This window comes from Mauremys reevesii, linkage group 1 (genome assembly GCF_016161935.1).
Source record: "Mauremys reevesii isolate NIE-2019 linkage group 1, ASM1616193v1, whole genome shotgun sequence".
NCBI classification, from domain to species: Eukaryota; Metazoa; Chordata; order Testudines; family Geoemydidae; genus Mauremys; species Mauremys reevesii.
This window is the reverse complement of record NC_052623.1, coordinates 280,960,452-280,983,722: the sequence shown is the minus strand read 5'-3', so window position 1 is coordinate 280,983,722 and position 23,271 is coordinate 280,960,452. Positions and strand designations below refer to the sequence as shown.

At 42.6% G+C, this 23,271-nt stretch overlaps 1 long non-coding RNA gene across 4 annotated transcripts; it reads left to right on the top strand.

Annotated features, from left to right (window-relative positions):
• Positions 1–28: 28 nt before the first annotated feature.
• LOC120378860 lies at positions 29–22,954 on the top strand. 4 transcript variants are annotated; one of them, XR_005587522.1, is made up of 4 exons: positions 29–197; positions 9,180–9,530; positions 21,833–21,939; positions 22,940–22,954. It is a non-coding gene; the product is annotated as an uncharacterized LOC120378860 (long non-coding RNA). The 4 variants fall into 4 exon arrangements; XR_005587521.1 differs by lacking the exon at positions 22,940–22,954 and having other exon boundaries at positions 33–197; positions 21,833–21,940; XR_005587520.1 differs by lacking the exons at positions 21,833–21,939; positions 22,940–22,954 and adding an exon at positions 10,933–11,139 and having other exon boundaries at positions 34–197.
• Positions 22,955–23,271: the final 317 nt, after the last annotated feature.

Below are 23,271 nucleotides of genomic sequence, written 5' to 3'. Positions count from 1 at the left end.
ACTTCAGCTGGGAAAACCACTGTAGCTCAGTTGACTTCAGTGGAGCTACATCAATTGATACCATCTGACCATATGGACCAAAGAGATTAAGTAGCTTGCTTGAGAAGTCTGTGGTACATCTGGGGAAAGAACCAAGAGCTCCTAACATATAATCCAGTGTCTTAATTACAAGATCATCCTTCCCCTCCAAAACATTTGTGAGTACTGTCAGATTGGGCTAATGCTATTTTACTAACCTCTTATCAAAGCAATCAGGTAGTTATTTGGAATGAGTGAACTCAAAGACGTTTGAGATTGATTTGTACTGTTGACAAAATGGTCTCTCTACAATTATATTGTACTTCATCTTAAATTAAGCAGGTAGGCCGAAAATGTTATAAAATGCAACAAAACTACTGTATTTGTAATCATGTTCTAAACAGAGACAAGATAAGAGGATGTAGTGGTTAATATGATACAAGAGAAATAAAAAAGTTGCCAAGAGGGTGAATTAGGTACAAATTTTCAAAGGCTTCTCAATTCAACTTCTAAGTCCCCTAAAATGAGCTATGTCTGGAGAGCTCTGTGCTCCGGTAAACAGCCAATTAAGTCATTAAAGTGGTGTACATTTTACTCAAATATGTCTTCATAAATGTACATATATGTGCTTCAGTGGCCAGTTTGGGAAGGAAAAAAGGTGAATCTGAGCATGCTCAGTGTTGCTGGATTTGTTAGCTATTTTTTGATATTCCAGGCAACAGTGCAGAATTACAATGGTAATATGACACAATGGTATCAGTCAGAAGCAGAATTGCAGCAATCAGTAGGAAAAAACTGGAAATATATTTAAAACTCATTTTAGCAGTTGTTTTGTTTCAATATCACATTACCTTTGCTTAACAAAAGACCTCATGTTGGTGGGATCTGAATTAACACCAACGGCGAAACACTCACTGATGAGTAAGAGACACTGCACAATTACTGCTACCAAAGGGGAAAATATACACTTCAAACTGATTATGCTAAGAAAATTAAGGATCTGATTCTCTGTAACTTGAAGTCTTTCCATCAAGATTTGAAGACTTCAGTAACTCAGCCAGAGAGGTCTATTACAGGAGTGGGTGGGTGAGGTTCTATGACTGCAATGTGCAGGAGGGCAGCCTAGATGATCATCATGGTCCCGTGTGGCCTTAAAGTCTATGAGTCTTTGAGAACAGGAGGGGGGGAAAAATGCTCCATTTTGATATTTCAAATTATTTGAATGATGAATGAAAAATGCCATTCAAAAAATAAAGTTGAAAAGGATAAATTCATGAATGTTTATAAAGTTATATCAACTATCTATTCTGTTTCTACAAAAATAAGTCGGTGTGTGTCACGTAAGATATTTGTAGGGGCTTGATGTTATTGTGCTGTGCAGTGATTGCCATTTATTTATTTTCCCAGTATTTCTTTTCAAAACTCACTTTCCAACATGTCTTAATCTTTATTCTACATAGTAAAGGGGAACATTAAATGGCTCTCCAACAGGAAAAAGTGTAGGGAGCGCCCATTTCCAGTCTGTTGTTGTACAATGAAGCAACAGCTGCAAGCAGTTTCTTAAATTATCTGCATAACTCAGCACCACCACCTGGTGTTTGTAAAAGAAGGTTCAGTTTCCCATATAAAGCATGTTCAGTCGCTACTGGTACAAATGCAAGGGACAAATACTTCTGTTAATGGATTAAAGCAAACAAACCAAAACAATAAAGGCAAAATCTCACAGAGGAAGCTCTGCCAGTTTCAATTTGCTAATGAATTCTAATGAATTCTGCCTTTGATTTGGGGGAAGAAATTGTTCTGGTTTCCCCTGACAAAGGAAGCTAGGAGTTGGCTCTCTTAGCCCATAGTTCCCATGAGATCTGTATAGATCAGTGGTTCTCAATCTTTTGTATTGGTGACTCCTTTCACATAGCGAGCCTCTGAGTGCAACACTCCCCCCCCTTTATAAATTAAAAACATTTAATATATTTAACACCATGATAAATGCTAAAGGCAAAGCAGGGTTTGGGGTGGAGGCTGACAGCTCACGACCCCCCATGTAATAACCTCATGACCCCTTGAGGGGTCCTGATCCCCAGTTTGAGAACCCCTGGGGTAGATCTTGGAGAGCACAGGTAGCAAAGGTCATCTGTGCATATGCTCCTTGCTTCCAATGTGCCACCTGGCCCCATCATCTCCTGCTGGCTCCTGGAAGAATGACTTTCCCCTGAACTGCCTTAGAAGGGAAAGAAGCACAAGTGAAAGCTGCCTCCACAAGGTTAAAAAGTGGGAATATGGAGGCACCCAGAAGGTCTCCCCAAACCTGCCCACTGCCTAAAATCCATAGAGCACCCCTGAAGGGGATCCCACTGCATTAGGAGAAGGGGGAGGATAGCACCAAAGAACATCCCCAGTCCACGGTCTCCCTTCCCCATGCGGATGGAAAAGGGAACATGGGGCCCATTATCTTTAATTAATAAGAGGCCCTGTGTTGAAATGAATGGTTATAAGCCTTGATTTTCAGGACAAAGGAAACTATTCAGCACCTTTGCACTCACTGAATCCAAAGAGCTGCCAGAAGCTGGTTCATCTCCCCTTGTAAGTTTGCTCAGCTTCAGGGCTGTGCACTGCGCTAAGTTACAGCCATGGGTAGCTAGCAGCTTCCGGGGAGTCACCTCCTACTCCAGGAGATGTGAACAGTGGTGGTGCAGAAGCTTGCTCTTTTCCACCAAAGTATTCCCCTATGACAGAGGATGCCCCAGCTGACCATTTGGGTCAGCTTTGTGCCTTTGAAGCCATATGTAGCAACCTTTATGGAGCTAGGGACCTAGTCTGTACAGCACAGAATAACAATTTTAAAATGGGTTACTCTTCAATAAGGGTTAAAACCAGCCTCCACAGAGGTTGCCACAGCAAGAGAAATGATGCAGTTGCATTGCACATGGTGGGAGAGAGTAGACACGAGAAGAGGACCTACAAGAGGGACATATCCCCTGTACAGCACTGAAGACAATTCTATAGAGGTGTCTATGTGACAGTGGGCAGTAGGGCCTGGGCAGGGTGACATACATTTCTATTCAAGGAACACCATCAGTTACAGACCTAAAAGTTGCAATTCTTCAGCAACAAAAAAACTTCAAAACCAGAGTCCAGTGAGAAACTGCAGAACTGGAATTAATTTGCAAACTGGACATCATTAAATTAGGCTTGAATAAAGACTGGGAATGGATGGGTCATTACACAAAGTAAAAACTATTTCCCCATGCTAATTTTTCCCTACTGTTACTCACACCTTCTTGTCAACTGTTTGAAATGGGCCATCCTGATTATCACTGCAAAAGGTTTTTTTTAATCCTGCTGCTTCTAGGGTGATGTACATTTCTATTCAAGGAACACCATCATAGGACCTAGTCACGTCAGCCACACCATCAGAGGCTCGTTCACCTGCACATCTACCAATGTGATATATACCATCATCTGCCAGCAATGCCCCTCTGCAATGTACAGTGACCAAGCCAGACAGTCTCTACACAAAAGAATAAATGGACACAAATCAAACATCAAGAATTCTAACATTCAAAACCAGCCTGAAAACATGTATATTTTAATCTGGTTATGTTTCTGTCCAGGATTTTTAAAAAAAAATACATTCTTTAATCTGCAAATACATATTACCAACCAGGGTAAATGTGAATGGGATTATTAGTTGGATGGATAATATTTTAAAAAAAAATCCAAAATATTATTATTTTTAATTTTAGAAGCCTTACAGACAATGTGAACTTGGAAACTATTTTAAAATGTTTTGGCTAAATACTTTTAAATCATTCGGTTGGCTTCTTATGTCCCTGCCTCTGTTATTGCTGTCTTGATTGAATAGGCCAGAAGTCAAAGGTTAATCTCCACTCTGACATTCCTTCTAAAAGAAATTCCACTGTCTTCTTCTCACACACATGTAATGTATGTATTTAATAAGAGTGAACCACCCTTCCCAGTACCTGAGTGTGTGCACATCACTATTACTGGGACAGATCTGGTTGGTCTCTAAACAGACAAGAAAGAGATGGCTCTCAATGCTGTGACTGCCACAGAAAGAGTCTATCAGTATAGAGTGAATATGATTATGGAAGAGGAAGAGACTATAATGTGATAAGTAGCTGGCAAGGAACCTCTGATAGCCCATTGTGAGTTAAAGCTAAGTGGTGAAGACTGATAGCTGCTGGAGCAGTAAAAGGCCTATGTGGATTATTTTATTATTTGAAAGATCAATTCAAATGAGATTTGCTAGTTTTAAAAAATGCCTCTTTCTTCACTAAAGACATGCTGGTTGTGTTAAGCATTAACTCTTTCAGAGATTTGGATAAGCAGCAAAGAATCCTGTGGCACCTTATAGACTAACAGACGTTTTGCAGCATGAGCTTTCGTGGGTGAATACCCACTTCTTCAGATGCAAGTAGTGGATAAATCTTTAGATACTGCAGTGAGCAAATTCTTTGCCAGTTTCAGCTTTCCAGTTTAATAATGCCTTTGGACCTAACAGAATGCTGCATTATGAAATCCATTGCCCAACAAAAGAGTGCAGGGGCCAGAATGCAACCCTGCCTAATGTCAGATACCGATTTAAAAGGCGCTGACATCCAGTTCCCCAGATGAACATGGGCAGTGGTTCCATTTTATGCAGCTCTCTAATCACGTCCAGCAGAGTGGTAGGGACACCTATGCCTTTAAGGCCTTCCATAACGTGACATGGTCTACTGAATCAAATGCAGCCTTAAGACCAACATACGCTATGTGCAGGGGCTTCCTGAACTCACGATGTATCTCCCGACAACCGGTGGAGGGCCAAAATGGTGTCTAATGTGGACCTGTTCCCAGGAGCGGCACCAGAGTTCCTGGGAACAGGCCCACATTAGACGGGGGGCGGCATTTTGTGCGCTCCCCACGGGGCACGCGGGAGCTTCCGGTTCCGCTCCCGTCGCGCCACCAAAGAAGGACCTTCCGCTGAAATGCCGCAGGCGACAGCGGCAGTCATTGAGCTGTTCAATTGCGTGCCGCTGTTTTCCGCAGCATGTCGGCAAAAAGTCCTTCTTCGGCAGTGCGATGGGAGCGGAACTGGAAGCTCCCGTGCGCCCCATGGGGAGCGCACAAAATGCCGCCCCCCCCGAATCCTGGTGCCTTGAAGAAGAAGAAGAAAAGTTTAATCATGTTACAAAAAGTCTTTTTCTTAATGCCCTTATTAGTAATCTGATTGTAGCTGAAATCAAGCTTTTCCGGCTCCAATAGTTCAGTGAAGACATCATAGGAATCACTGATATTTTATTGGCTTCCAAGTATCATTCATTAAGGGTGTGATGAGATTTGCAGAAACATTGCTCACTTGATTGAAGCTCATCTCAATTATGCACAAAGGTTTTGAAGAGCGTAATGCCCCGGGAATGGATTTGCTGATTAGTTTGTTACTATCTAGGATAAGTATCTTCAAGTTGTTGCACCTAGCCAAAGTTTGCTCTGACATTTGGCTGATTCTGCTGTTTACCCTTAGTTTTACAAGGGTAATTGGCAGATCGGTAGTGATGCTGCAAAGATTATTCTAATCAGTGTAAAGACGTGAGCTTTTTGCATACTTTCAAAGGTTCCTTCTATTGTTCCATGATTGAGCTTGTTGTTATTCAGGACCAAGAACTCCAGTGACAAATATTCACTCAGTTAGTCCAAATGGATAAAATCTGTCATGTTATTTATGAAATATATGTCATTAAAGGACAGTCCATATAGGATTTTAGAGAATTCTTTCTCTGAGCATGGGGCCACTCTGAAAAAAGTAATACAGCCAAATGAGAGAGTATGTCAAAAGTTGTAGTGAAGAAAGTCTTTCAAAAAATATCAGTGGCCACATTGTAAACCTCTCATTCTCATTGGCGAACAGCTGCTCGCTTTGGCTTGAATTGTTTCTATTTATTAAAGTAATTGCTTATCATTGGGAGTATGGAGGTCACAATCTAGCTCTCATTTGCTATATTATAATGTTAGTTTAGATTTAATATACAAATTATTTTCAAAAGCAAATGTTCTACTTTTTACACAGCCTCTCTTCTATGTAGTTCATAATTTCTTTTTATTTTTAAGTTTCTTCTCTCTGTGTGAATCTATGTAATATATGCTGATACCTAACAGTGTAGTATTTGATGATCTGTACATCACAAATGAAAAATTATTATTACATCCTTTTGTGTATGTTGAAAAAATCATTATTCATGATTTGTTTTTGGTAACCCCATGAGGGTATCACATAATTACATAGGAATTCTATTATACCATGGCATTAATTGATGTGCACTTGTTATCGAGTACCCATTAGTTGCTCATAAATTTCCATTGTACTGAAGTAATAGGTATCCTTACATAATATACAAAAAATATTTTTAAACTGTTTATTTAAGGGATGTACTAGATGTATCTGACTGCTTTATCTGCTGTATGCTGTTTCAGGACTGTTGTTTTCTCCTGCAAACTGGTGTCTTCCCTTGTGTAGCAAGCACATTCCAGGGGGCAATAATGATCTTCAAAAAATAGGTTAATAAGCTGATTAGGAGTCTTTGTTTCCATTTGGTGATTCCTAGAGCTGTCCTCACTGCTGAGCAAGTCCAGAGGTTAAGCCTTAGACCTTGTGTGGGAAAAGTGAAAGGCAGCACAGAAGCTGCAGTAGTAGTGAGGTTTCCCATACCTGCTGAAATCACTGAGAGTTAGGTTAAGTGGTAGAACCTCATAGCAGAGGGACAGCGGTACCAGAGAGCAGTGATGGAGAGACAGTGGTAGCAGAGAGTGGCAGCAGCAGAATGGTGGACAGTGATGGCGGAGAAACAGCGGCAGCTGTCAGCCAGTTGCAGAGGCAGCAGCAGCAGAGACATTGCTCAGTGCTCTGCCCAATGGGTAGAAGGTGAACGCTGAGAAAACCCCTCTGAACTTTGCACTAACCAAAAACAGCCAATGGTGAGTGCGGTGCGGCAGATGATGTGTTAAAGGGACATTCATTTGTCAGACTTTCCCACCACTATTTGGGAAACTGAGGCAAAGGACGCTGCCCAGTGTGCTGTGGAGTTGGGTTTACTTATGTTTGCATGCTTTTGAATGTGGTTGTGGTGTTTTCCCAAACTAATACTTGGTTCCCTTTCCCTTTTAGTGAAAGTTCTTATTTGTTATAAACAGCCTCCGTGCTTATGAGAGGGGAAATATTGCCTCTTAGAGGCACCTGGGGTGATGTTAAATTTTCCCAGATTACGGTGGAGGGGCTCAATCCAGTTTTGTTTTGTATTGTTAAGAGGAACCACTAGGTATTGAACCCAGTCCTTGTTGCTGCCAACTCCACCAGGCAGAAGGGTTACATTTAAAAAGAAAATGTTAGAAACCCAAGATATTGAAAGGTTAAACTTACAAGAGACACAAACTTTTTGGAAGTATAGAAATTCATATCCTCCTTATCCATTCATAAAAATGAGCTTCATTTTATTAGTGACCATAATGGCTCAGCCCCCTCCCCCGCCACGCACACACACTCTGTATGCCAACACCCTGATCCTGCAAGTCAAGGAGAGCTTTGCTCGGGCTCCTATTAGCAGGATTTTGTTTGTTTCATCTCCACTGCAGGAATGAATGCAGGGGATGATCAGGCCCAAGTATGCATCGCAATGCAAGTCTTCACTGAAGATATGAAAAACAGACCTGCCTTTTTTAAAAAAACTAAACAAAAAGCAGAGTTAATTTACACTAACGATGAAGAAGTAGACAGGCATACCCTTATTATGTCTGGAGGACTTTGGGTTGCCTTTTATGTGCAATTTTATGTCAGGGAGTTTCCCACTGATATTCAACAGAATCTAGATGTTTATGTTAAGAGGGGGAGGATGGTGTTGTGGATAAAGCACAGGAGTAGGAGTCAGATGGTCTGCATTCTGTTCCCAGCTCTGACAGGGGCTGTCTGTGTGACCTTGTACTAATTGCCCAAGCTGCAGTCCTGCAGCTGGATCCACACAAGTGGATCATGATGCCAGCCCAGTCACACTAATATCATTGGGACTGCACAGGTGCAAGAGTCACTAGTGTTCCAGCTGGATCCAACTGCAGGATCAAACCCCATGTCAGTTGGTGACTTGGTTTCCCTGTCTGTAAAACTGAGATAGGATAACAACTTGCCTAATTCACAGGGTGTGTGGAGAATTAATTAATATTGATAAAACTGTTTTGAGATACTGGAATGGAAGGTGTTATTGAAGTGCAAAGTATTATGATTATTATCTGCAGGTATGTTGCAATTTCATAACCATGTTTAGACAAATTGTCATTGCCATGTCTCTGCAAAAATAAAGATTTTGACTGATTGAGTGAATGAAATAATTGAAAAATAATTATATGTTCTGCTTAAATTGTTTTGATTTCAGTCAGTTAAACTTAAAATTATCCTACTGAATGCTTAAAATACAAAGGATTGCCTCTAGGGTTTATATTATTATTATTTTGCTGTGTATTACTTTTATAGTCATTCCTACACTGGCTGCTGCTGTTTACACATTATAAGTTTCAGCATGTTCCTCAGCTTTGACTCCATTATACACTGTAGGCTAAATTTTTGTGTTATTACTGCTATTATTTTTTGGATGTCTGCCAAAAATGTCCACCTGGAAAAGATAATCGCTCTGGGATATCATTAAATACTTTGAGGATTAAAATGGAATTAACAGAGATCAGTAAAGAGGCACCTCTCAGTCAGTTTGAATAGTTTAACACTACACCGCAATTATTCTGTATGCCTCAACAGCCAACTGTCCCCCACAAAATATTCCTAATAATATACACAAAGGTTAGCAGAAATAAATACTTAGTTATTATAATCTAACTAAATAATTTAAAAATAAGTCTCATATCAGTCTTGTATTTTATCAGCACAGTATAGTGAAACAACTGAGTAAAGTAGTCTCAGATATGGACTATGGTAATAAACTGGTAGTTGAAAAGAGTATCTATAGACATTGGTTACCATTAAAAAGTCCATATTTAGCATGCGATTTCTCCATATACAACAGAGGTGAGTTAGCAGCAGTTCTTAAGCAGTGATCTGCAAACTATTGTTGATCTGTGCAGCATGTTCTGGTCAGATGATGCTGATTCCACTTCTTTCCTCACAGACGTTGCTGCAAGGACCCACTCCCTTGTTTCAGTAAAGAGCCTGTAACTTTGCAGAAGCTGGTGTTGAAGAGGAGTATGCTTGGAAACCATAAGGGCCCCCTGCAAACGTAAGAACAGACCATAGCCACAAGTGAGACCTCGTGACTCTAGTTCTTCTGGATGCTGTAGTGTTTCAACAAGATACTTCAGCAGAGAGTGGTGGAGAAAAGAAGTGCAGTGGAAAGAAAGAAGAGTCAATGGGAAGAAAAGGAATTCTGCAGATGTAGAATTAAAGGCCATTTCCCTCTTGTGAAGTTCCTAGTGGGCCACATGTGCATGGGATCTTGAGATGAAGAAATCAAAGGAAACTGGTGAAAAGAAAACTAATTTAAACTTAATATTATCAACTATACCTATATTAAATTCATTCAGGATGTTGTAGTTGTCACAAACATGGTTTGGGGTTGTGCTGGGGACACTGCAATGGGAAGTGGTCGACAACATTTCCCCCCCTCATTAGAAGTGTGGCCCACACTGAAAGTATGAACCACTGATACAATGGCTTTTCTCAGGGCTGGTTGATATTTTTCTGACCAAACTGTTTTTCAGCAAAAAATTGGATTTTTGACAGAGCACCTTTTTTTTTTTGGTTCAAAAATCAAATGCCTAAAAGCCTAGATATTCTGAATGAAAAAATTCCTAACTTTTGAGTGCTTGACTTTGCATCCTTAATAATCTTTTAATATAGTTTTTTGAATGTACTTATGTAGTATGGTAGGACAGTTGCTGCACGTTCTGAGGAAGATCTGTGGCCCCTGCAGTGGCACCAAGGGGATTTAAAGATGCCTCAAGGAAGCAGCTGATGATTGCCTTAAGGTAGATCTACTCTGGTCCTGTAGGTCTAATTTCCAGTTCGGGTAGATGTACCTACACCAGCTCTGAGCCAGTTAGCCTGCTAAAAATAGACGTGTAGCTGCAGCAGCTCGAATGTGATCCTATCTGAAATGCTAGATAGGTACCTGAGTGGCTAGCCCCTCCAGACCCTTGCACAGCCGCAGCCACACTTCTATTTTTAGAACACTATTTGATCAGAGCTAGCACAGGTGTGTTTACCTGAGCTGGAAATTATAACTCCAGCTCCAGTGTAGAAATACCCTAAAAGTAGGGGTGTAGCCAGCCCTACAGCTCCCTCTTTTGGCTCCCTTTCCCTAGCGTAGGGGGCATTACAGGACAGGCTTTGGGTATGACAGGGAGCAATGCGTTCCATCAGTATTGCCAGTTATATTATTTCTGTATTTGGCAATGGTGTGATTATTGCTGGACTTCTGTTGGTGAGAGAGACAAGCTTTCAAGCATACTCAGAGCTCTTCTTCAGGTCTGTGAAACTTACTTATGGAAGTAAGTTGGGCTGTCATGTCTTGGGTGATTGAAAGGCAGCAGTATGGGTAGAAGTAGAACTTAAGTAAGTTTTCCCAGACCTGAAGAAGAGCTCGGTGTAAGCTCAAAAGCTTGTCTCTCTGACCAACAGAAGCTGGTCCAGTAACAGATATTACCTCACTTCCCTTGTCTCTCTGTTATTTGGATCTGGCACTAGGACTCCCAAGGAACTTAAAGCTAGAGCAAATATTTGAGGGACATTGGTTAGATGAATAGGTTGGATACGGCTTATACTAAGGCAGAGGTCTCAAACTGGGGGGCAGAACACGGGATGTATTGGGGGGGGGTGAGCTGCTTTAGGAAAAAAAAATCTTACTGTGCACATTTTATCCACAGCAATGGGTAGCTACCAAACAAGCAAGGCTGATTCCTCCAGACATACCAGGTCTTCAGAGGGTGCGGTGCATTTTGACAGATTTCTGTTAAGCTTGCATAGCATTATAAAAAGTGATTACCATCTGTATGCTAATCCATGTGCTCCGTCGCAGTGTGCACGTTTAATTGTAAGCATTGACCACAATTCCAATTTTGCTTTTGCTCTTATTACAATGGACGATTGGCTCATTTGTGCAATAGGGGGAAAAAAAAACTCAAGTGAAAAACAAAGAAGCCAAAACTGATTCAAGTGAAGCACGCTGCCACATATATCAGTACAACTACTTCTGTGACGGGGCAGGGAGGAGGCATAAATTACTACAGACACAAAGAAGGGGGTCATGAGATCAAATAAGTTTGAGAACCACTGTACGAAGGTGTATGGAGTTCCCAGTGCCCATGGTAAAACATCAGCCTATGAAAAATATTTATTGTGGTTATAAACCTATTCTGTAGTGCCAATTGCATGTTAAATCTTAGGACTCAGAGTAACTTATCATTAATATTTAGTGTGTGTACTGTAACAGTTACTGTGCAGGCTGGCTCTGTGTGGCACATCCACAGACAACCCCTACTGGGGGAGGAGAGGGTCTCCCAGAAAGAAAGGATCCTACTCTCAAGAAGTTGTGGGTGTGCTTCCCGCCTGAAAAGAAATCAAAACTGTTCTAGTCAGCCATAGCACCAGCAAGTGGGCAGCTGCCTCTATACCCTCTTCCAATAATAAATTATAATAAACACATGTTGTATTGTTGACTGAACTCATACCTATGTCATCATTCTAGGAACTCTGCCTGGTGTGCTCACCCACCAGTAAAAAGACTGTGAGATCACACAACAGTATCATTGCCTTCCACTAAAATGTCAGAACAACTCAAGTGTGTGGGATGATGTCACTGTGCAGTGGGTGGCCTACCACAACTGAGAGAGAGTCCCTGATAGGTCAAATGGTAGAGCAGGCAAGGTTACGTTTTCAGGACAGAAGATTATTATTTCTGTCCCGTGCTAATATCTGTGAAGTCCGTGCAGCCACAGAATTGTTACAAGAGGAACATGCTTACCTTCAGAATCCAGATCTCAGTGTATTCAAAACAACCCAGTTCTCCACCTCTCTCATGATCCCTCCCTCTTGCCACCCAACAGCAGTCTCTAGCAACTCTCCCAGGGGTAACCAGACTAGCCCTACATTCCCCAAAGATGGGCCACGTGTCAACTGGTAGTGTATGTCTGGGGGATCAAGGAAGGATTCAGTTAGTTGGGGAACAGAGACTGATCCCAAGCCCCAGACTGTCTGTCCTTATAAAACCCATTTTCCAAACCCTTAGTATACAACTTGTAGTATTGTCATTTAATGTTCTAAGGGTTAATACAAATGCAATGGCACAGTAACACTGAAAAGAAATGCTTTTCTTTTTAAAAGTGGATTCAAAATTTCCATCCTGCCTGCCAACAAGACAGAATTGTATTGTAATTTGTAATTGCTGTAAGATTCCCTAAACTATGAACAAATTCAAGTTTCCAAAAAGGACATGCTGTTTCCATATATGGGGTGAGTTTTCAGACATGGGGCTATACCTTCTTGAGGTTATATCTGAAGTCCCAGAAAAATAAAGTCTCAGCAAATATCTATCTTCCCGGTGTGGGGGGAGGGTTCTCTTCATATGTCTTGTTACCAGTTTTTACTATATACACAGTAAAGACTTCCGTTTTCCTCAACATATTTTTACAGTTTCAAGGTCTTCACTCCCATCCCAAAGGATGTGCACAATAATGAGTCTCATGATCTCCACCCAAGCCTGCATACCATTACAAAACTGTCTTTCCGACATATCATTTTTGGATAGCCTGTTGCCAGCTGAAGTTCATCTTAGACACACTGAGTGCCTTATTTTCCTTTTAAATCATAGAATCACTGAAATGTAGGGCTGGAGGGGAGCTCGAGAGGTCAGCTAGTCCAGCCTCCTGCTCTGAGACAGGATCAACTATAACTAGATCTATCCTTGCATGCCCTCTTCTTATTCTTTGCCATTGCTGCTGACAGCCACACCCTCTTTCCCATCTCTGACTCTCATGCTGAGTATAATCTTTGACTCCACTTCTCCCATGCATCCAGTGGATCGACAAATATTATTGCTTCTCTCTCTCTCTCCAGTTCAAAGATCTGACTCTTACTCTAAGTCTTAGCAGGCAGAATACTCATCCACATTCTGACATCTCTGACGTTACCAATTGTAACTTCCTCCTTTCTGATTTCCATGGTACCTAGAGCTGAGTGGGAAATGTTTTGGGGGTTTTTTTCCAATCCTGTGAGAAATTTTGAGATTTATAAACTTGTTCCTATCCCAAATCAGGACTAAAAACAAAATCTAGGATTTTTTCACAAAATAATAATGATAAAAAACTTTGGATTTGCCAGTGTGAATGTTCTGATGATTTTGAATAGTTTTCTTTCAATTTTTTATTTTTTCTAACTTTTTATAACCATAAATTAACTTACATTTCTAGAAAGTCATTCTGAATTGAAAAATATCGCAATGGGATATTTTGACAATTTCAATTTTTTCCCCCTCAAACATGTGTTCACATGGCAAATTAGTCAAAAACAACTTGCATAGTTTCAGCTCTGACAAATTGGCAATTTCTGGCAAAAATGGTTCATTGAAAAATTCCTGATCAGTTCCACTTTTAGCATAGTGTTGCCTTCCAATCACCCAAACACTAAAGCCCAAATCATTAACTTTGCCTGTTAAACAGCCCATGTCACCGCACCACTGCTACTACTACCACCACCACCATTCTGTCATTCTATTGGCTTCACCTTGCTCACAAACTGTAATAAGCTAAACTTCTTGTCCTCACATTCAAGGCCTGCATGCCTCAGCCCTGGCGCACATCTCAGATCTTGTTCCATCAGTCACCTTTGCTCCATTATTGATGCTAGCCTCAAAGTCGAGTCAAGTGAATGATTGGGTTGGGTTTTTTGTTTTTGGTTTGGTTTGGTTTTTTTTTTTTTGGTTCAGTGGATGATCCAACCCTGCCAGTCCTCAAGAATCGAAACTGAATTCTCAATGAAACAAAAAAGTGAACAAAATTTCATTTAGGCCACAAAAAAAAAGTGATCATTTAAAAATGACATTTTCTAAACAATATGTTCTGAACTAACAATGTTGTCAAAAATGTCAGTTCAAAATGACATTGCTTTTTTAAAATGTTGTTGAGAAATGTTAAGGAAGTTTGGACATCCCCTCTCCTCCCCCCACGTGCACCGTTTCTCCCGCCCCCCTACAAATAGTTGTGCCCTGAAAAATGTGAATTTACTATTTTCCAAAAAAGCTCCTTTCAGTTTCTTCTCCCACTCCCCTTTCATGCCCTTTTCCATTCTTCCCTTATACATGGAGCAATACAGCTCAATAAAAGCACATAGCACAAAAATAAAAAATGTCTGGCTTGAAGAAGGAACTGTGTGTGACATATGCTAGTTTCATGGTTTAACACATTGTTAATAGATGTTCAGATCTCATTGTACTGGGCAGGTCTTAATGAACTGAATAGACCTCGTATGTCTGTGTCCTAGAGTGTAGGGTCTGTCTTTCTATCTCGATCTCAAAGCCCAGAAGATACTGCCAGCATCTAACAAATAATAACCATGACTATCTGCTCAATGTAGTCCCCAGTTTGTTTATCAGTCACAAATCAAACACAGTTTCGTATGATTGCCAATTTGAGTGTCATTTTGTCAGTGCCAGTTTGAGTGCCTACTCAAGAGGAAGAGAAGTCTATTGGAATGCTGGCATCAAGTGTATTGTGGGTCATACGTCAGGTGCACAGGGGCAATGCTGTTCGGATGTTTGCACAGAGGCCTGCTCACGTGCTGCCTGTGGTCACTTAGGGCTAAAGTCACAAGGGCTAGAGTCACCAAAATGTAGGTGCCATGGGGACTTTACTAGTGGAAACTTAGGGTGTGCCTACACCACATCTGGGAGCAAGCCTCCCAGCCCGGGTTAACAGCCTGATGCTAGTGGGACTTGTACTAATGCACTAAAAATAGTTGTGTAGGTGCTGCAACTCATGTTGGAGCTTAGGCTCACTTGTTCGGGGTGGGGGGGGCAGGACTTGAAAGGCCAAGCTCCAGCCCAAGTTGCAACCATCTACACAGTTCTTTTTAGCATGGTAGCGCGAGCCCCACTAACAAGTCTGTCAACCCAGGCATGGAGGTTCCCCTCCCTGATGCAGTGTAAACATACCCATAAGTGCCTAGAGACGTTAGGCACCTAGAGGGTTAGGCAGCAGCTGAGTGGTGCTTTTGTAAATGCCAGTAGCACCTAAATCTTGGACTATGCCACCTAAAGTGGCAGTTAGGTACCCAAGCACCTTTTGTGAATCTAGCCATTACTTTTCCATTTTCATGGGCATAAGATTCATACATCTGTGCACATGAATATACAGCACTCAGAAAAGCCCATTATAGGTCTACTCCAGATCTCTCTCTCTCTCTTTTTCTTCTGTTTTTTAAGTGGGATATTACCTGATATAGGACAGAATGTTAGATTCATATCGAATGAGCTGTTAGTGACAGCACAGATTGGGAGGAAAGTCAGGTGGAGAATAATAGCCACGCTACATGGCTTTTCCACATGCTTGCTGGTTGCTCTGCTGAGTTGGTTTTCAATTCAAAATCTGAAATACCTTGGAAAGCGCAAAGTGGTGTGTGCAGAATTTTCCCACAGTTGTGCAGCAGCTGTCAGTATGTTACACGCGCATGTGCACGCTCACGCCAGGGGAGGATTGTGCCAGGTGTGTGTGAGTGAGCTTAATGGGAGGCATCTGGGGAAGGTTTGCTAATCTTTTCCAAGTTGGATGGAAACTATGTAGGAATCAGATTAGGAGTGAGAGATCTGTGCTTGGTGGGGAAAGCGGCCAGACGAGTAAGTGACCTCTCAAAAGTGTCCCTTTTTGTTGGTTTATATGGAGGAAAATTAGGGTCTACTTCAGCACATTTTTTATTGATTTCTGGCACTAGAGAGACTTGTTTCTTCTTTTTAAGGAAATAATTATAGTGTAGAGTTTAGGTCCAGAAGATCATTTGGGTACTTTTGGGAAGGAAGGATTAATTTGGGGCATATGTGTGCTACAGCAATAGGTGACTCAAATAAGAAGGTAGGCATTTCCAAATGGCAACTGAAAGTATTAGCCTCTTGAATAGACAGCCGTCTGTGTGTGTGAGACTGATGTCTGTATACCAATGTCTGAATTAGCTGGGGGTTCGTTCAAGCTTGGTATTGAGTGAGGAAAAGACAGGCAGGACCAGGGTAACACTGAAAAGCCAAGTGGCTGCGTTTATTTAGGGATTTCTTTACACCTTGGGCCGGGGGAGGAGGCAATTCCCAACTGGGACTCAGATAAACAATGCAAGCAAATTCAAACCAATAACAATGTACTGTATACTGCTCACCACACCACCAAATAGACAGGCACACAAATCTCTCAAGGTAGGAATCGGGTTCGTCAGGGCGATGCCCGGTGCACATAGAAAAGAGACCCACGGGCCACTGCCTCAGCCACCCTTGCGTTCACACAGAGGGTAAACCCAGAGTGTGGTGCAGCTGCAGCTGGGCAGATTCCACTCACTCAGACCGCGGGGACTGGACCCCCTTGGTCAGCTACTCTCTAAGTAGAGACAGCTCCCGAGTTTAAACACACACACACTGGACACAGACAGAGCAGTGATTCATTCACATAAACAGTTTGCAATTAACAATTCAATAACAATTATAATGATTAAACAAGCTAGCTAGGCAAATGTGCAAATTTACAAGTGTGCAAATGTGCAATTGTTTGGGGCTGGTACCAATTTGGGAAAGGGAAAATGAGAGGCTAACTAAACTAACTGCCAGAAATTAAAAGACAAATACCGCACTCCAGGAGCAGCTGACCAGCAGAACAGACACCAGGAGCATGATGAGCCGACCGGGACCAAGTCCAAAGCGAAAAATCCAAAAACCAAAAATAGATTCAAAAGATAAATCCACGAGATGAAGTTAAACGACACGACACGAGAGCTCTATACCGGGAAGAGACCCTGGCTGAAAGGTTGATCAGACCCTCAGCTAACACGCTGATACTCCACCAAAGAAGACGATGGTCAAGACAAGATTTTCTGGGGGGAAACCTAGTTTTATCGAAAGGTCTCATTCCCTTGTGTCGGTCTCTGATTGGCTCCCTGGTTCCCCCTCCCTCCAGGTTACGAGCTATTGCCAACCCACGCCAGCAGGATTTGCACACGGCACACTGGGGTAGTTGAGTAAACAAGTTTGACCCTTAGATGACTGGGTCCAAAAAGAGCGGGAAAGTGAGTCGCTGGGCAGAATTAACCTGAACTCCAGACGACCGACCCAAAAAAACAGGTTGCCGGGCAGAATCAGGCCTTCACACCCAGAACTAGCCTGACCTTTAGATGGCCCAGCAGGAGAGAAAAAAAAAACAAAACACAGGAGAGCATACACAGTCAGTGTTGCTGGGCAGGAAAGCATCTCTGCCCTTTAACAAGAACCTGGTCCAACATGGAGGCTGTCTTGTCCTTTGAACAGGTACAAGATGGCCGTGGACTGACAAGTGGCCATACATAGCCATAACTGTGCTACGGATTGCGACAACCAAGACAAGCTTATGGACATAGGGAAGTTGTGGAATCATTGGAGGTTTTTAAGAACAGGTTAGACAAACACCTGTCAGTGATGGTCTAGGTATACTTGGTCCTGCACCAGTGCAGGGGACTGGACTAGATGACCTCTTGAAGTCGCTTCCAGACCTGTATTTCCATGTTTAATTTAAACTGTCAAGTCAGCTGACACTTGATTAGTTTAGCCAGAGGCGGCTCTAGAAATCAGGCTGCCCCAAGCAGCGCGGTGCGCTGCGCTGCCCTTCCCCGGTCCTGCGGCGGGTCCTCTCTTCCCGCGGCTCCGGTTAAGCATGCCCGCGGCAGGTCAACCGGAGCCCGGGAGGAGCGGACCTGCCGCAGGCATGACTGCGGCGAGTGCCGGGGTCCCGCGGCTCCGGTTGACCTGCCGCGGGCATGCCTGCGGGAGCTCAACCGGAGCCGCGGGAAGAGGGGACCCGCCGCAGTCATGCCTGCGGTAGGTCCGCTAGTCCCGGGCTCCGGTGGACCTCCCGCAGGCATGACTGTGGCAGGTCCGCCAGCCCAGCCTCCCGCCCTCCCCGGAGGCAGGGGACGCCCCCTACATTTTGCCGCCCTAGGCACCAGCTTGTTTTGCTGGTGCCTAGAGCCGCCCCTGAGTTTAGCCCTGTGTGGGGGTGGTGCTTGGAGAGAGATGCTATAAGCCCGGTAACTAGGTTGTTACAAAATTTAATGGCTTTCTCCCTGCTTATGCCCTCCCAAGGCCGCCCGGGGGGTGGGAGGGCAAGTGGGGCAATTTGCCCCAGGCCCCCACGAGAGTTTTTCGGGGTCCCTGGAGTGGGGTCCTTCACTCGCTCTGGGACCCGCCACCGAAGTGCCCCGAAGAAACTGCGGTGGGGGGGTCCTTCCGCCCCGGGACCCGGCGCCAAAGTGCCGGGTCTTCGGTGGCAATTTGTCGGCGGGGGGTCCTTACGCTCTGGGATCCGCCGCCAAAGTGCCCTGAAGACCCGCGGCGGGAGGTCCTTCCACCCCAGGACCTGCCGCCGAAGACCCCAGGCCCTCTGAATCCTCTGGGTGGCCCTGTGCCATCCCTCCCCCCTTGTAAATGCACAGACTCATAAAACCACTCCAGAGAGAGTGCTAGGTTCAAGGTCTCTGCAGCAGACTTCCGTGCCGGTACACAGAGTGTGGAGGAGGGGCATAAGGAAGTATGCAGATTGCAGCAAGTATGCAGATTGCATCCAGCACAATATAATGCTCTATCTGAGCCTGTGCAACCAGTGCTGCAGTGAAGGTGCTGTCCTAAAGCTCTGCGGTAAAATTCCCATAATGTCCCATCATGAAATATCAGTCACTAGCTAACTACAGGCATCCAGTATTCTATATACAACTTAAGTCCTTAGCTGTAGTAATGATAGTTATATCCTCTATAAGCCAACCATTAGAAAGTGAAAGTCATCTTTGCTTGAGAAGCTTCCATGGTCCCAGTTGGCGTTCTATTTCCATAGAGGAAAATACATTGCATGCGTACTTATTAATACTATGTTACATGACCTAAGCTTGGCTGCCACAGTTGTGTGTTGCTGGGTTTAATTTTAAAGTTATTTTCTACACTTAAGAGATTGAGCCTGATATTATTGAGATTCAGGTTAGAGATGGAGGGACCTAATTTAAGTTCCACTAGAAAGCAAACTGAAAATAGGTTACAATATTAATGTAATGTAATTTTGAGGACTAGCTTAGGCAACTGTGCATATTTCATTTTGGGCTAGAAAAACCTTGCTGAAAACAAACAAACAAAATCAGGGGGTTGTGCATTCCTCAGTAATCTTATAGCAGGTGCAGGGCAGGAGCAGACATTTTTCTCGGTTTCTGAGATGACCACTAATAGTCCATTAAAAAACTCTTCAACTCCTAACATCACTGGCAGTAGTGCCTCACACGCTGTAAGGGAAATTAGCCAAAATGAGGTGTAGGGGGAGATAAATAGACTTGTAAAGGAAACATACTAATATGGTAAAATGGGTTATTGTCAATGAGGAATAGGTGAAGGATGGGGATGGGCAGAAGGTTAAGTACAAAGAGCTTGTGGGGGAAGAAATTAAGAGGAAAGAGAGGGAGAAAGAGAGAGAGAAAACGTGAAAGAACCAAATAAAAATGTAAATACCCATGTGACTTCCTATAGTACCCTCATCCTTCCACCTCCATTTCCTCTCCAACCCTTTTCCATGGTACATACTTGTAAACTGTAAGGACATTGTGCAGGGAATGTATTTTCCTTTTGATGCACATTTTGGTCACTATTTTAATGATACATGTAAAATATTGGGGGTTACTATAGTAAGGCATTATTTTTGTCTTTGAGGAGAAGAATCCACCAGCAAATAGTGCGAAGGGAACACCAGCCAGTTACCCTTTCACCTTGTTTTTCCTTTTCCTCCCTGACTCCACACCCCCACAAGTTAATAGTAGTATGGATAGCAAATGTGAGGACCCGTCCCTAAGTGCTGTTGCTGCCATTAACAGAGGAAGGAATAGACAGGACAAGCAATAATGAACAGTAGCTGTTGCACCTACAGAAGGGCAACATGGCAGCAAAGAGACCCATTGAACTAATAGCAAATTCAAAAAACCCAGTGCCACATATCTGTGATGTACCACCATGTGGAGCATGGCTGAGAGCTACAAGCCATCAGTGCAGCGAGGCAGCAATTAGAAGGCAATTCAGCCAATAGAATATATATAGTTATATCAAAGTTTTCTTAGCCAGGAAGGACTAGCCTGAAAAGCTACCATAGTGGCATCACAATGAAAAATTCTCTTTTCCAAGGCTGAAGTCAAAGGTTTTTTTTGTTTTTTTGTTTTTTTTCTGTTTCAGGTCAATTTATTCTCCAGAGCAAGAAGGAGGAAAACTTCAAAAAGTCCAGTTCTTTGATTTCACCATTGTAATGCAATAAGGGCCAGGCTTACTAACCTCACTCATTCTCAGTACTTAGTGAGCTGCCCCTTTAAAAACCAAAGGACTACACCCCCTGAATAAGAGTGGAAAGGATGAGCTCTAAAATAAATATATTGGCCTGCAAAGATTGTTTTAATCTTTCTTTCTTTGTATTTCAGCCAAACATTTTTATTTTTGAGCTGTCAGTGTGCCAGGGCAAAGGCTGGTGGGTTGTCACGCATTGTATGCCACATAAAAGGTCCTTGCTGAGTACCTCAGAAAGGAACCTAGACAAGATTCATGACACTTGAGGGAGGGATACGCAGAGACTTGGCTCCAGATTTAATACAAATTGCCTCTATTAGTCATATATTATAAAAGGGATAAATCCTAAAGTCCTCACTTGGTCTTCATTCAGTCATAGCTCCCACTCACTTCAATAGGAGTTTTGCCTGAGTAATAAGGCCTGTTCCTGTAGCTTCCTTCACTAGGACTCCTTGCATGAACAAGGTTAGGAGGATTTGCCCCTGAGTGAGACTAGGACTATTTGTTCCTGCCTAATTAATCCTTGTCCACCCATGACCTTATTGCACAAGTCAGGGAAAGACTTCTGTCCTTGACGTCTTCCTCTCTCCAGCAGCTGAAGATGACTCCCAAGTTGGTGGAAGGGAACATTTACAAAAACTAGTTCCATTAATCCATATTCTTTAGTCAGTTTAGACCTCACAACTGGCAAGCTTTTCTTTGCCCATCCTGTAACTGGTCTGTGACTAAATGGAGAACGTAATTTGCAAGCACTATCAAAGTGGTGCCTTTCATGAGCACTGGTGTTACTGCTGGCAGGTGTGTTTTACAATCTCAGAATGTTCAGATGCACATCTCCCCACATCTTTTGAAACTGGAGTTGCGAAACTCATCTCAAGCCATAGGAAAGACTGTATAATTCTTTATATTTTACCATGGCTCACTGGTGTTTAACATGCCTTTTTCACACACTCCACCCCTGAATATCTCACTATGGTTGTTAATATTCTTAGCCACAAATAATACATTCATAAAGGAAAAAAAAACATTCAGCAGGACTTGACATCTGCAAAATTTAGCTCCATTCTCCTTTTTTTCTTTCCCATTCCATAATATTGGTACCAAAAAAGAATTCTTTTGTGAGTGATGAGTTCTTTGCCAGATAATGCAACACTCTAAACATTTTTTTATTTGGCCATTGTCTGGCCAAATACCTCTGCCAATAATAGTTTAGGGGATGGAAGGTGATTCTATTTTCCTTGTTTCAGGTACAATAAAACTTCTCTTCACCAAGAAGAGTCAATCAGTTTCACACGAGTGAGTCACTGAGATCCCAGAAATTCACCCCAAGTTTCTTCACTAGAGGGCAGCAACAGTGAGTGAAAGAAGAAAAGGGTCTGTTAATTTAGGTGTTACTCAGTGCTTCAAAGATATTTCTGCTTCTTTAAAAAAAAAAAGCTTTGCTTACCCTGTGTAGCACTCCTAAGAACTGAGGCTATGACACAGTGAATTGGGCTAAAAGTAAACGCCTGAGGTTCTGGAGCTTTAGCTTTATAAGGAGTAACAGTGCTGTAACTAACAAAATAAAAGTATATCTGATGGGACTTGTAATCAGCAGAGTCAGTACACTCATACATCATGTGTTTAACGCTGCTCTAGCCCAGAGGTTCTCAATCTTTTTCTTTCTGAGACCCCTCCTCCCCCCAACATGATATTAAAAACTCCATGGCCCAGCTGTGCCACAGAAACTAGTTTTCTGCATATAAAAGCCAAGTCCGGTGTTATGGGGTAGCAAGCTGGGCAATTATCTGGGCCCCCATGCCACAGGGGCCCCTATAAAGCTACATTGCTCAGGCTTCAGCCTCTGGGTGGTGGGGCACAGGGCCCTCAGCTTCAACCCCATGCGGTGGGGCTTCAGCTTTCTACCCTGGGCCTCAGCCAGTCTAATGTTGGCCCTGTTTGGCGGCCCCTCCTGAAACCTGCTCACAGCTTTCCAGAGGGCCCCGGACCCCTGGTTGAGAACCACTGCTCTAGACAACATGCAAGCAAGAGCCAGAGCTCCTCTGTCTGTTGATACTTAAAAAAACCCTATAATGGATTATCTTATACCTGTTAAGTTCACAGCCCAAAACTATACATTACAGGTAAATTCATCTGTTAACATCAACTTAAAAATCAACTGGTTTAATAGAAGTGAAAATAGGTTGCAGAGATCACACACCAAACATATTGTTTAAACTAGAAACACTTGTGCGTCAAGCAGAGCAGCTTTTGATCTATGATAAAACAATTGGCCATAAAGTGTGTTCTTTTTGTTATCAGATCTCAGCTTTTCAGAGCCATCATGATATAATCTTTCTTTTGTTTTTTATTAGCCGTGGCCCAAAACCAGAACACCAGTTCCAAACCTTTCGTCCAAGCTTTGGGAAGTTTGGATCCACATCCGAACTTTGCAACTTGAGCCTTTCTCAGTTCATCTTGAGTTTTTTGTTAACTGTTATAATAATTTCAGGTTTCGCTGAAGTTCATTTTCACATGTATTAACCTAGTCAAAGAGTTGTGGTTGAGAAATTCCAATAAACAATTTCATTTTGTATTCTATTTCAAAGTGGTTTTGATCTGATGCACTTTATTCTCATCTTCTCACTATTTATTGATCTGTCACTGTGACATATTTACCTAACATAAGCTTAGTGCTGACATTCTG